Source organism: Pongo abelii, chromosome X (assembly GCF_028885655.2).
Source record: "Pongo abelii isolate AG06213 chromosome X, NHGRI_mPonAbe1-v2.0_pri, whole genome shotgun sequence".
Classification (NCBI taxonomy): domain Eukaryota; kingdom Metazoa; phylum Chordata; class Mammalia; order Primates; family Hominidae; genus Pongo; species Pongo abelii.
Window position 1 is genome coordinate 78,888,505 of NC_072008.2, and position 13,670 is coordinate 78,902,174.

Consider the following 13,670-nt stretch of genomic DNA (forward strand, 5'->3'; position numbering starts at 1 on the left):
CAAGGAAATAGAAATTTAGATCTAAGAATCTCGAACATCAGGTATGATGAATCCAAGGAGACTCACACCAAAACATATTGTAATTAAATAAAGGTAAAAGACAATCTTCAAAGCAGCAGGGGAATAGTCTCTTCTTACATACAAAATGATCCATGGAAGACTGTCAGCAGACTTCACCAGAAAACTTTCATGCCAGAAGGCAGTCGTGATATGTAGAAAAAGCTGAAAGGAAAACACTGCCATCTAGGAATACTATCTCCAGCTATCCTGTGTTTCAAAAATTAAGGAGAAATATAAAGTTATCAAACAAAAGATGTGGGAGTTTACCACCACTAGACCTGCACAGGAAGAATTGCTAAAGGGAGTCCTTCAAGCTGTAGTAAAAGTGTGCTAATTAGAAACATGAAAACACGTGAGTATAAAACTCACTGATAAAAGTAAGTACATAGTTGGCTGGGTGCGGTGGCTCACGCCTATAATCCTAGCAGTTTGGGAGGCCGAGGCAGTCACATCACCTGTGGTCAGGAGTTCGAGACCAGCCTGGCCAACATGGCACAACATCATCTTTACTAAAAATAGAAAAATTAGCCGGGCGTGGTGGTATGCGCCTGTAATCCCAGCTACTCTGGAGGCTGAGGCAGGAGAATCGCTTGAACCTGGGAGGCGGAGGCTGCAGTGAGCCAAGATGGCACCACTGCACTCCAGCCTGGGTGACAGAGCGAGACTCCATCTCAAAACAAAACAAAAAAAGTACACAGTCAAACTGAGAATATGCTAATACTATAATGGTGGTGTGAAAACAAATTAGGTATTTATCATAAAAGTTAAGACAAAAAATTAACTTGTAGCAACAATAAATTATACAAATTATAAAATGATATAAATTGTGTCATCAGGAACACAATGTGGGGTTGAAAGTAAAAGCATAGCATTTGAGTAATTGATCTAATTTTAGTTGTATTAATTTAAAATAGTCTCATAAGTGTAAGAGACTTTGTGTAAGGTTCATGGTAACCACAACGTTTGCAAAAAACCCTTAGTAGATATGCAAAATATAAAAAGGAAAACATTGAATCACATAAAAAAACAGCAAGAGAGGGAGAGAAAAGCAAAGAATTTGTAATGAACCAGAAAACAAATTGCAAAATGACAGCAGAAATTCTTTACCTGTCAATAAGTGCTTTGAATGTAAATAGATTAAATTCTCTAATCAAAGTACATAAAGTGGGTGAATGGATTTTGAAAAGTCCCATCTATATGTTGCCTACAAGACAGTTCATTTTTAAGGATACATATAAATTGAAAGTGAAAGGATGGACAGATATGCCATGTAAATGGAAACTAACAGAGAGCAGAGGCAGATCTCTTAATATTTACATCAAATGAAATAGAATTAAAGTAAAAATTTTTAAGCAGAGACAGGGTCATTATGTAATGATAAAGTGGTCTGTTCATCCATGGGGTCTAAAAGTCATAAATGTATATGCACTCAACATTACAGCGCCTAAATATATAAAGCCAATATTAAAAGCTTTGAAGGAAAATATAAAATGTAATACAATAATTGAGGGGACTTCAGCACACCTCTTTAAGCAATGGTGAGATCATTCAGACAGAACATCAATAAGGAGACATCAGACTTAAACCACAATTGAAAACCAAAGTTGCCCATATGGACCTAAAAGACATTTATGCAGTCTTCCGTTCAACAGCAGTGGAATACATATTTTTCAAAAGTGCACACAGAATATTCTCCAGAGTAAATCATATGTTAGGTCACAAAAGAAGTCTTAAGAAATTTTAAAAGATTGAAGTAATATTGAATATCTTTTCTGACCATAATGGTATGAAACTAGAAATCAGTTATAGGAGGAATTTTAGAATATTCACAAGCACATGGAAATTAAATAACATATTATCAATCAGTGGTTCAAGGAAGAAATTAAGTTATTTTCAGAAAAACAAAAATGGAAACACAAAATACCAAAACTTATAATATGCAAGAAAAGCAGTTCCTAAAGGGAAGTTTTAGCAATAAATGTCTAGAAGTACAAAGAAGAAATAGCTCAAACAATTTAATGGTATACCTAAGAGAACTAAAAGAACATAACAAAGATTATAGTATAAATAAGTGAGACTAGAAAAATAATAGAAAATACCAACAAAACTGAGGGGATATTTTGATAAACAAAAAAATAAGCAATGAACAATAAAATAAATAAAAAGACAGTCCAATAGTGAGTAAGAAGGCTGAATCAATAATTAAAAGTTTCTCATAAAAGAAAACCAGGAACTTATAGATTCCCTTCTGAATTCTACCAGACATTTAACCCTTTTCCTGTTTGCCCCAAACTCGCTGGTGGCCCTTGTGGCTGCAGCATTTCCCTGAGATAACTTTGCTACGAAATATCTTGCTTTCATTATTTTCGTATTGCTCTAGTATATTGACTTTGGAAGCAAAACACATCTTTCTATTTATAGCATTCTGTCTTTAGTAGTGGTATTTCCATTTACAAAGTATAGTAACTTTCAATCACTGAAAATGTCAAATTCTAGAAAACGTATTCCTGTGTATGATGTTAATATTCTTGAACAGTTATTGTCCAAAGATGCATTGATTTTCTTCAGAAATAGACAATTCAGATGACTGTGATGTTCTGTTTAGAAATAACTCCAAGAACAGTTTTTGCATTTTATTTTCACATTGAAAATCAGTCAGATTTGCGTCAGCCTCAAAGCGCATGTTTATGTAAAATATTTAAGTCCTGGCAGTGAGCCGCCCTTTTTTTTCCCTAAATGGGAAAAGAGTTAAAGAAAAGTTAATATCAATCCTTTTCTTTTTTTTTTTTTTTAATATCAATCCTTTTCATACTCTTTATAAAAAAAGTTGAAGAGGAGGGAATAAGTTCCAATCACACTTTATGAGGCCAACGTTGACCTGATACCAAAGTCAGATGAACGTACTAAAAGAATACAAAATTACAGGCCAATATCCTTGATGAACATAGATGCAGAAACCCCCAACAAAATACCAGCAAACTGAATTCAACAACAAATTTTAAAGATCATTTTCCCATATTCACTTGGGGAGATAATCTTTTGCATTTAAGGATGGTTAAACATACATAAATCAATAAATTTGATAGATCACATTAAAATAAACATCAAAAACTACATGTCTCAATACTTCCAGAAAAAGAATTGACAATATTTAACCTTTTTTTTTTTTTTTTTTTTTTGGAGACAGAGTCTTGCTCTGTCACCCAGGTTGGAGTGCGGTGGCACTATCTTGGCTCACTGCAACCTCTGCCTCCCGGGTTCTTCTGCCTCAGCCTCCCGAGCAGCTGGGATTACAGGCACCTGCCACCATGCCTAGGTAGCTTGTATTTTTAGTTGAGACAGGGTTTCACCATGTTGGCTAGGCTGGTCTTGAACCCCTAACCTCAGGTGATCCACCCTCCTCGACCTCCCAAAGTGCTGGGATTATAGGCGTGAGCCACAGTGCCCGGCCCAATACTTAACATCTTTGCATGATAAAAACCTGAACAAGTTAGGTATAAAAGGAAGATGTCTCAACACATTAAAAGCCTTATATGACCGGCCCAGAGCTGAAATCTTAACACTGAAGAGTTGAAGGCTTTTTCTCTAAGATCGGGAACAAGATATGGATGCCAGTTTTTTTCCTTCTATTCAGTGTTGTACTGGAAGTCATAGCAAGAGCATTTAGGCAAGAGAAATAAAAGACATCTAAGTAGGAAAAGAAGAAAAAACTTGTCTCTCCTGATTATCTTATAGCTAGAAAACCTTAAAGACTCCGTTAAAAAAAAAAAACAAAAAACTATAGAACTAATAAAATGAATTCCATAAAGTGCTACGTACAAAATTGACAATTAAGTCTGTAGCATTTCTATACACTAACAACAATCTATCCAAAAAAGTAATCAAGAAACTAATCACATTTACACTATTTACTAAGTAAACAAACTTATGAATCAATTTAACCAAGTAGGTTAAAGATCTGTAGTGAAAACATTGATGAAACGAATTGAAGATTACAAAAATAGAAATTTTTCTTTGTACATGGATTGGGAAATTTATATTGTTATATTTTCATACTGCCAAAAGAAACATACAGATTCTGTGTAATCAATATTTCAATGTTTATTTTTTATTTTTTTTACAGAAATACAAAAAAATTCTAAAACTTGTATGGAACTACAAAAGACATTAAATAATTAAAGTAATCTTGAGCAACAAGGACACAGCTGGAGGCATCACTCTACCTGATTTTGTAATCCATTATCAAAAAACTGTGGTACCAGCATAAAAACAGATTCACTGACCAGTGGAACAGGATAGCCCAGACATAACTCATGCATTTTCATCCAATTGATTTTTGACAAAAGTGGCACACAGAATGGGGAGAGGATAGATAAATAAATAAATTGTTTTGAGATATCTGTATATCTATATGTGAAATTGGACCATTTTCTCATAGCATATAGAAAAATCAACTCAAAATGGATTAAAGCCTGAAGTGTTGCCTTTGAAACTGTAAAACTACTAGTAGAAAATATAGGGGAAAAACTCTATGATGTTGTTCTGGGCAGTGATTTCTTGGATACATCCTTAAAAGTATGGGCAGCAAAAGCAGCCAGACAACTATCAGGGAACCTGCACCGATAGTCACGTAGGTTCTTTTCTATTTTCCGTAAGTGTCGGCCGGGTTGAGAAATAAAGGGACAGAGTACAAAAGAGAGAAATTTTAAAGCTGGGTATCCGGGGGAGACATCACATGTCGGTAGGTTCCGTGATGCCCCCTGAGCCGTAAAACCAGTAAGTTTTTCTTGGGGATTTTCAAAGGGGATGGAGTATACGAATAGGGTGTGGGTCACAGAGATCATGCGCTTCAGAAGGTAATAGAATACCACAAGGCAAATGGAGGCAGGGTGAGATCACAGGACTGGGGTGAAATTAAAATTGCTAATGAGGTTTTGGGCACCATTGTCATTGATAACATCTTATCAGGAGACAGGGTTTGAGAGCAACCGGTCTGACCAAAATTTATTAGGTGGGAATTTCCTCGTCCTAATAAGCCTGGGAGCGCTATGGGAGACTGGGGCTTATTTCATCCCTACAGTCTTGACCATAGAAGACGGCCACACCCAAGGGGGCCATTTTAGAGGCCCACCCTCAGGGGCACAGTCTCTTTCTCAGGGATGTTCCTTGCTGAGAAAAAAGAATTCAGCGATATTTCTCCCATTTGCTTTTGAAAGAAGAGAAATATGGCTCTGTTCCGCCCAGCTCACTGGCGGTCAGAGTTTAAGGTTATCTCTCTTGTTCCCTGAACATTGCTGTTATCCTGTTCTTTTTTCAAGGTACCCATATTTCATATTGTTTAAACACACATGCTCTACAATTTGTGCAGTTAACACAATTATCACAGGGTCCTGAGGCGACATACATCCTCCTCGGTTTACGAGATGACAGGATTAAGAGATTAAAGACAGACATAGGAAATCACGAGGGTATTGATTGGGGAAGTGATAAGTGTCCATGAAATCTTCACAATTTATGTTTAGAGATTGCAGTAAAGACAGGCATAAAAAATTATAAAAGTATTAATTTGGGGAACTAATAAATGTCCATGAAATCTTCACAATCCACGTTCTTCCACCATGGCTTCAGCCAGTCCCTCCGTTTGGGGTCCCTGACTTCCCGCAACAGACAACTTGAGTTGCATCAAACTAAAAAGCATCTGCACTGCAAAGGGTACAGTTAACAGAGTGAAGACACGGGTTTTGAGAAACCATTTTCAAATCATATATCTGATAGGGGGCTAATATCCAAAATGTATTAAGAAACCCAAGCTCAATAGCAAGAAAACAACTGTCTTTAAAAGGGGGAAAAGGACCTCAACTTACATTTTTCAGAGGAAGACATGAGTGGCCAATTGATACATGAAAAAAATGCTCAACATCTCTAATCATTAGTGAGTTGCAAATCAAAACTGCAAGATATTACCTTACACCTTTTAGAATGGCTATTATTAAAAGGATGAAAGACAGGTGCTGGCAAGGATGTGGATAAAAGGAAGCCCCAACATTCTGTTAGTGGGAATGTAAATTAGTATAACCATTTTAGGAAACTATATGGTGGTTCCTTAAGAAACTAAAAGTACAATTACTATATGATCTAGCAATCTCTACTTAGGTATATATCCAAAGGAATTGAAGCAGTATGTTGAAGAGCTCTTGCACTCCCTTATTTTGAAATTATTTACAAAGCTAATATATGGAAAGGACTTAAGTTTTCATAACAGATGAATGGACATAGAAGATGTGTTGTATATACATATTGGAATATTTTTTATCCTTGGAAAATAAGGAAAATTGTCATTTGTGACAACACGGATGAATCTGTAGTATACTATGCTAAGTGTTATAAGACAGGCACAGAGAGGCAAATACTACATTATATTTGTATGTGGAATCTAAGAAAGGCTAACTCATACAAGTAGAAAGTTGGATGTTATGGTTTCCAGGATGTGGGTGTTGGAGAGATGGGCAAAGGCAAGATGTTGGTCAAAGAGTACCTATTTTCTGTTAGGAGGAATAAGTAAGTTTTAGACATCTATTTCACAGCATGGTGACCATTGTCACTGAATGTATATTTTAAAATTGTTATAAGTAGATATTAAAGTCACAACAAAAGTAGGTGAAGTTATGGATATGTTAATGTGCTTGATTTAGTTATTACACTATGTATACATACAAAAAATCACATTGTTCCCTAGAATTATATACAATTATTACTTGTCAATTATAAAAAAAAAAAGCCCTACTGCAACCACTAAAAAGGATTTTCATATAATAGAGGGAAAAATCATTAAAGATAATACATTACTTAAGAAAATATTAACTTATAAAAAGTAGTATAGGAGGAATTCTGTAAAAGAAGATAGACGTAGAATTTTAAAATGTATAATGGAAAATTTAAATCCAGCTATACTGATGGATCAAGCCATCCAAACCAGTCTGATTGACCAAGTGGATATTTAAAAAACAATCAAACTATAAGGTGTCTGTTGTACGCAGCTTATAAAATACAAAAGTGTTGAAAGAAATAGGATGGAAATAGAAATATCCAAGTAGCAACCACAAAAAAACTGGAATGTCTTCACTAACATCATACAAAACAAACCAAATGAAGGTTAAAAATATTGAAATTATACAAAATATGTTCTATGACTAAAGTTTAATGAAATTAGAAATAACACAGAGATAGGAACTATACATATTTGTGCAAATTTAAAAAGTTATGCTGAGTGTGGTGGCTCACACCTGTAATCCCAGCACTTTGGGAGGCCAAGGAGGGTGGATCACTTGAAGTCAGGAGTTTGAGACCAGCCTGGCCAACATGGTGAAACCCTGTCTTTACTAAAAATACAGAAAATTAGCCAGGCGAGCTGGTGTGCGCCTGTAGTCCCAGCTACTCGGGTGGCTGAGGCACTAGAATCACTTGAGCCTAGGAGGCAGAGGTGACAGTAAGCCGAAATCACACCACTGCACTGCAGCCTGGGTGACAAAGACTGTCAAAAAAAAAAAAAAAAAAAAAAGTTACATAACCAACAAGTCAAAGGAGAATTTATAAGGAAATCAGAAAATACTTTGAGGTGAATGAAAATACAGAAACAACATATCAAATTCTGTGAGATGTGTGAAAGCAATGCTTAACAGTGAAATTAATAGCTATGAACATTGTAATGAAATGAGAAGTACTTCAAATTACTAACCTAACTTTCCAACTTTAGAAAATACAGTAAAAAAAGAACAAATTACAATCAAAGCAGAAAGGACATAAAGTTTAGTGTGGAAATAGAGAATTAAAAATAATTGAGAAACAGCACTTCGTTGACTTATTTATAAAATACAGCTTTACTAAAATGAGAAATGTAAAAAGTGATGTTCCTAATGACCTTATTCCATACAAAGGATTAATATTTTAACAATATCTTTGTGGAAGTAGGCAAATTCCTAGAAAGACACTGACTACCACAACTCATTCAAGAACAAATGAAGACAATAAATTGGTAATTTAAAAACTCTCACCCCTGCCCCTGACACACATGTAAATCCCCAGTTCAAATGGATTCTTTTGTATATTATACCAAACACATGAAAATTACCAATTTGATGAAAATATTTTAAAAACTTGGAAGAGCATGTAATATTTTTTACTGGTTCTATGATGCTGTTGTTATCTAGATACCAAAGTGAAACATCATACACAGGGAAAACTGTGATAATATCGCTTATGAGTGCATCTGCGAAATTTCCTAGTAAATTTTGGCAAACCAAATACAGTAACATATAAATAGGAATGTACACCAGTACCCAGTACAGTCTATCCCTGGAATGCAATGTTATTTCATCAGCTGGAAATGATTAGTGCAACAGACTGAAGGAAGAAAACAACATGGTCATCTCAATAGATTGTGGACAGCTGGGAGTGGAGGCTCATGCCTGTAATCCTAATACTTCTACCAACAGTGTATATGCATTCCTTTTTCTCTGTAACCTCACCAGAATCTGTTTTTTGTTTGTTTGTTTTTGACTTGGTAATAGCCATGGGCTGGGCACAGTGACTCATGCCTGTAATCCTAGCACTTTGGGAGGCTGAGGTGGGCGGATCACTTGAGGTCAGGAGTTTGAGCCCAGCCTGGCCAACATGGTGAAACCCCATCTCTACTAAAAATATAAAAATTACCTGTGCATGGTGGCAGCTGCCTGTAATCCCAGCTACTCGGGAGGCTGAGGCAGTAGAATCACTTGAACCCAGGAGGTGGAGGTTGCAGTGAGCGGAGATTGTGCCACTGCACTCTAGCCTGGCTGACACAGCAAGACTATGTTTAAAAAAACAAGAGAGAAAAAAAAATAGAAGATGGAAAAAGTATTTGGTAAACTAAGAAGTAAACCACGACCTAGTAAAGGGCATATTTTAAGAATTCACAACTAGAACCTGGTACCGTGGCTGTAATCCCAGCACTTGGGGAAGCCAAAGCAGGATTACTTGAGGCCAGAAGTCTGAGATCAGCCTAGGCAATATAAGGATACTCTGTATCTTTAAAAAAAAAAAAAAAAAAAAAAAAAAAAAATCCAGATGTGATGACACATGCCTGTAGGCCTAGCTACTTGGGAAGCTGAGGTTCATGTTTACAATGAGCTATGATCATGCCACTGTACTCCTGACTGAACAACAGAGTGAGACCCTATCTCTAAAAAGCAAAGCAAAACAAAACAAAACCCCAAAACTGTCAAAACTAACGTTACACTTACTATTTAAAGAATGCTTTCTCTGTAAGATGAGGAGCAAGGACAGGATAAAACACTCTTGCCAGTTCTGTTCAACAGTGTACTGGAAGTATCTGTGACATTAATTGCATTGCATATGGAAGGAAATAAAAATTTTTAAATAGGAAGCAGCAAAACCTTTTGCAGATGACATGGTTTTGTACATACACAACCCCAGTGGAGCCAATAAATTTGGATTCCAATAACAAGATCATCTCAGCAAGTTTTTGTGATTTAAGATTACAATCCAAAAATCAGTTGTATTTCTATATATTATTAAAGAAGTCAAAAGTGAAATCATTGAAACATTTTTATTTACAATATTAAGGCAAAATACTGTGGGATAAAGTGAAATTCAGCATGAACTGTGAATAACACAAGTTGTCAGAGGAGTTGAGTAATATCTAAATATGTGGAAAGACATCTCATATTTGTGGATTAGAAGATTTAAGCATCGCCAGGTGCGGTGGCTCACACCTGTAATCCCAGCACTTTGCGAGGCTGAGGTGGGCGGATCACAATGTCGGGAGTTCGAGACCAGCCTGGCCAATATGGTGAAACCCCGTCTCTACTAAAAATACAAAAAAATTAGGCGGGCGTGGTGGCGCACGCCTGTAATCCCAATCCCTGTAGGCTGAGGCAGGAGAATCGCTTGATCCCAGGAGGCGGAGGGTGCAGTGAGCCAAGATCGGGCCACTGCACTCCAGCCTGGGCAACAGAGCTAGGCTCCCTCTCAAAAAAAAAAAAAAAAAAAAAAGCATCAAAAGGGTAGTTCATTAATGGAAATAAATTGAAAAAGGGAAGGACATCAAAGTTTAATGCTTCTACTTTGCATAATAACCATAAATAGTATGAAAATACAAACTATATTCATGGAAAATGTTTTCTTTTTATTTTTTTTGAGACAGAGTTTCGCTCTTGTTTCCCAGGCTGGAGTGCAATGGCATGATCTTGGCTCACCGCAACCTCTGCCTCCCGGGTTCAAGCGATTCTGCTGCCTCAACCTCCCAAGTAGATGGGATTACAGGCTTGCACCACTACACCCGCCTAAGTTTTTTGTTATTTGTAATAGAGATGAGGTTTCTCCATGTTGGTCAGGCTGGTCTCGAATTCCCGACCTCAGGTAATCTGCTCGCCTCGGCCTCCCAAAGTACTGGGATTATAGGTGTAAGCCACTGTGCCTGGCCCTTTGTTTTCAAATCTCATATCCAACATTGGACTTATGGCTAGAATATTTACATAATTCTCAAAAGATAGTATTAAAAATCCAAAGCTTTAAATTAGAAAATGGGCAAAAGTCATGAAAGAACATTCTCCTGAAGACAGGGAAATGTCAATAAGGACATGATGGAAATTAATACTATGATGAGATATTACAGAAGATTTGTTTTTCTTTGAGGCGGAGTCTGCCTCTGTCGCCGAGTCTGGAGTGCAGTGGCACGATCTCAGCTCACTGCAACCTCCACCTCCAGGGTTTCAGCGATTCTCCTGCCTCAGCTTCCCAAGTAGCTGGGATTACAGGCGCCCGCAACCACGCCCGGCTAATTTTTTTTTTCTTTTTGTATTTTTAGTAGAGACAGGGTTTCTCCATGTTGGCCAAGCTGGTCTCGAACTCCTGACCGCAGGTGATCTACCTGCCTCAGCCTCCCAAAGTGCTGGAATTAGAGGTATGAGCCACCACACCCGGCCTACAGCAGATTTATTTCAGTAGCTGAAATAGTTAAAACATAATTATTCCAAAGGCTGAGAAGCATGCAGAAAAAATTGAATCTTTATTGCTGATGGGAATATAAAACTGTACCACATTGGAAAATAATTTGGCGATTTCTTTTAAAGCTAAACACACACATACAGTTAGGCTTAGCAATTGCTGTCATGGGCTATTTCATAGAAATGCAAATTTATGTGTAGACCAAACCTGCACTTGACTGTTCACAGAAATTTTATTTGTAATAGTCAGAACATGGAAACAACTCACATGTTATTCACCAGGTAAAAACAGTTAAATAAGTCTGTTATTTCCGTATTGTGTAATACAACTCAAAAATTAAAAGGAATAAACTACTACTATACAAATAAGCCTTTGATGATTCTCAATTCTGAAGGAAAAACCCATTTCAAGTTGTAACATAATGCTTATCTTTATGTATCTTAATGTGATGAAGTTAAATAGTTTGGAGAACATTGTTTGTATTCATCTGTTAGGGATGGTAGAAGTTAGGGTCATATGTGATTATAAGACTAGTGGAAGGGATACGTTTTTAATGATGGATGAGTTCTGCATTCTGATTCATGCAGTGGTTACAAAAATGTATACATGTGATAAAATGTCATGTAAATGTGCACATTTCACCAATGACAATGTGCTGGTTGTGATACTGTACAATGTTAATGGAAAATATCACCACTGGGGAAAATTGAGTGAGTGGTATGTGTAAACGGTACTGTATTTGCAGCATTTTGTGAGTCTTTATTTTTTTTTATTTATTTTTTTTAGGAAGTTCAAAATTTTTATGTTTGTGTTTTTATTTTTATTTATTTATTTTTTATTTTTTTTAAAGTATTTATTGATCATTCTTGGGTGTTTCTTGGAGGGAGGGGGATGTGGCAGGGTCATAGGATAATAGTGGCGAGAAGGTCAGCAGATAAACACATATGAACAAAGGTCTCTGGTTTTCCTAGGCAGAGGTCCCTGCGGCCTTCTGCAGTGTTTGTGTCCCTGGTTACTTGAGATTAGGGAGTGGTGATGACTCTTAAGGAGCATGCTGCCTTCAAGCATCTGTTTAACAAAGCACATCTTCCACCGCCCTTAATCCATTTAACCCTGAGTTGACACAGCACATGTTTCAGAGAGCACGGGACTGGGGGCAAGGCCATAGATCAACAGCATCCCAAGGCAGAAGAATTTCTCCTAGTACAGAACAAAATGGAGTCTCCTATGCCTACTTCTTTCTACACAGACACAGTAACAATCTGATCTCTCTTTCTTTTCCCCAAATTTCCCCCTTTTCTTCTCAACAAAACAGCCATCGTCATCGTGGCCTGTTCTCGATGGTCGCTGTCTCTTCGGAGCTGTTGGGTACACCTCCCAGATGGGGCGGCCGGGCAGAGGCGCTCCTCACATCCCAGACGATGGGTGCTTCCTCACATCCCAGACGATGGGCGGCCGGGCAGAGGCGCTCCCCACTTCCCAGACGGGGCGGCCAGGTAGAGGCACTCCTCACTTTCCAGACGCGGCAGCCGGGCAGAGGCGCTCCTCACTTCCTCCCAGACGGGGTGGTGGCCGGTCAGAGGCGCTCCTCACCTCCCAGATGGGGTGGCCAGGCAGAGGCGCTCCTCACTTCCCAGACGGGGTGGCTGGGCCTAGGCGCTCCTCACATCCCAGACGGGGCGGCTGGGCAGAGGCGCTCCTCACATCCCAGACGATGGGCGGCCAGGCGGAGACGCTCCTCACTTCCTAGACGGGGTGGCGGCCGGGCAGAGGCTGTAATCTTAGCACTTTGGGAGGCCAAGGCAGGCGGCTGGGAGGTGGAGGTTGTAACGAGCCGAGAGCACGCCACTGCACTCCAGCCTGGGCAGCATTGAGCATTGAGTGAGCGAGCCTCCGTCTGCAATCCCAGCACCTCGGGAGGCCGAGGCGGGCAGATCACTCGAGGCCAGGAGCTGGAGACCAGCCCGGTCAACATGGCGAAACCCCGTTTCCACCAAAAATACAAAAACCAGTCTGGCGCGGCGGTGCGCGCCTGCAATCCCAGGCACTTGGCAGGCCGAGGCAGGAGAATCACAGGAGCCTGAGGCAGGGAGGTTGCAGCAAGCTGAGATCACGGCAGTACAGTCCAGCCTCGGCCACAGAGGGAGACCGAAGAAAGAAATAGAGGGAGACTGAAGAAAGAAGGAGAGGGAGACCGAAGAAAGAAGGGGGGGAGAGGGAGAGGGAGAGCGTGAGTCTTTATGTTAACATAATATGTAAATATGTAAAGCACCTAGAAGAATGGTTTTAATACAGGAGAGTAACAGCTTATAAGCAAGAGAAAGAAAAATGATAAATAACGTGAACACTTACCAAAGGAAGGGTGGAACAGAGAAATAAAGGACAGGGAAAATTATCTGGGATGATTCCTAAATTCCAATATTTGGATGGAACTATACAGAATTTTAATATATCTGGAAAATAAACTGAAAATATTAACGGATCCACAGATACTGAAGACTTAACCTTTTTTCTCATTATTCATTAAAACGAGTGAAATGTTATAGGGAATTCTTCAAATTGATAGAAGCAGCTCATGCATAACAAAAACATGAATGTATAAAACT

General features: G+C 38.4%; 1 pseudogene; it reads left to right on the forward strand.

The window, feature by feature from the left end:
• Positions 1-13,670, forward strand: part of LOC100442523 (alanyl-tRNA editing protein Aarsd1-like) — a 139,593-nt pseudogene that overhangs the window by 56,114 nt on the left and 69,809 nt on the right.